This window comes from Asparagus officinalis, chromosome 4 (assembly GCF_001876935.1).
Source record: "Asparagus officinalis chromosome 4, Aspof.V1, whole genome shotgun sequence".
Lineage (NCBI taxonomy): Eukaryota > Viridiplantae > Streptophyta > Magnoliopsida > Asparagales > Asparagaceae > Asparagus > Asparagus officinalis.
Window position 1 is genome coordinate 29,398,750 of NC_033797.1, and position 262 is coordinate 29,399,011.

The following is a 262-nucleotide window of genomic DNA, read 5'->3' on the forward strand; positions in this document are numbered from 1 at the left end:
CTGGAATTGTTACTTAACATATTGAAATGGTCCAGTCTCCAGAGCCCTCATATCACACCTATTTTAACCCCTTTTATTTTATACTCGGTCACGGAACATCCACACCCTGACTAACATCCTCATCTGTAACAATGAATCTCATCAAAAGACTGAATCTTTGCATTTGTTAAATATCAGGAAACCACACTTAGCTGTGAATAATTATTGGAAAACCCCTCTTAACTTTCAAAATATCAGAACCCTTAAGTATAGAGATTACCAC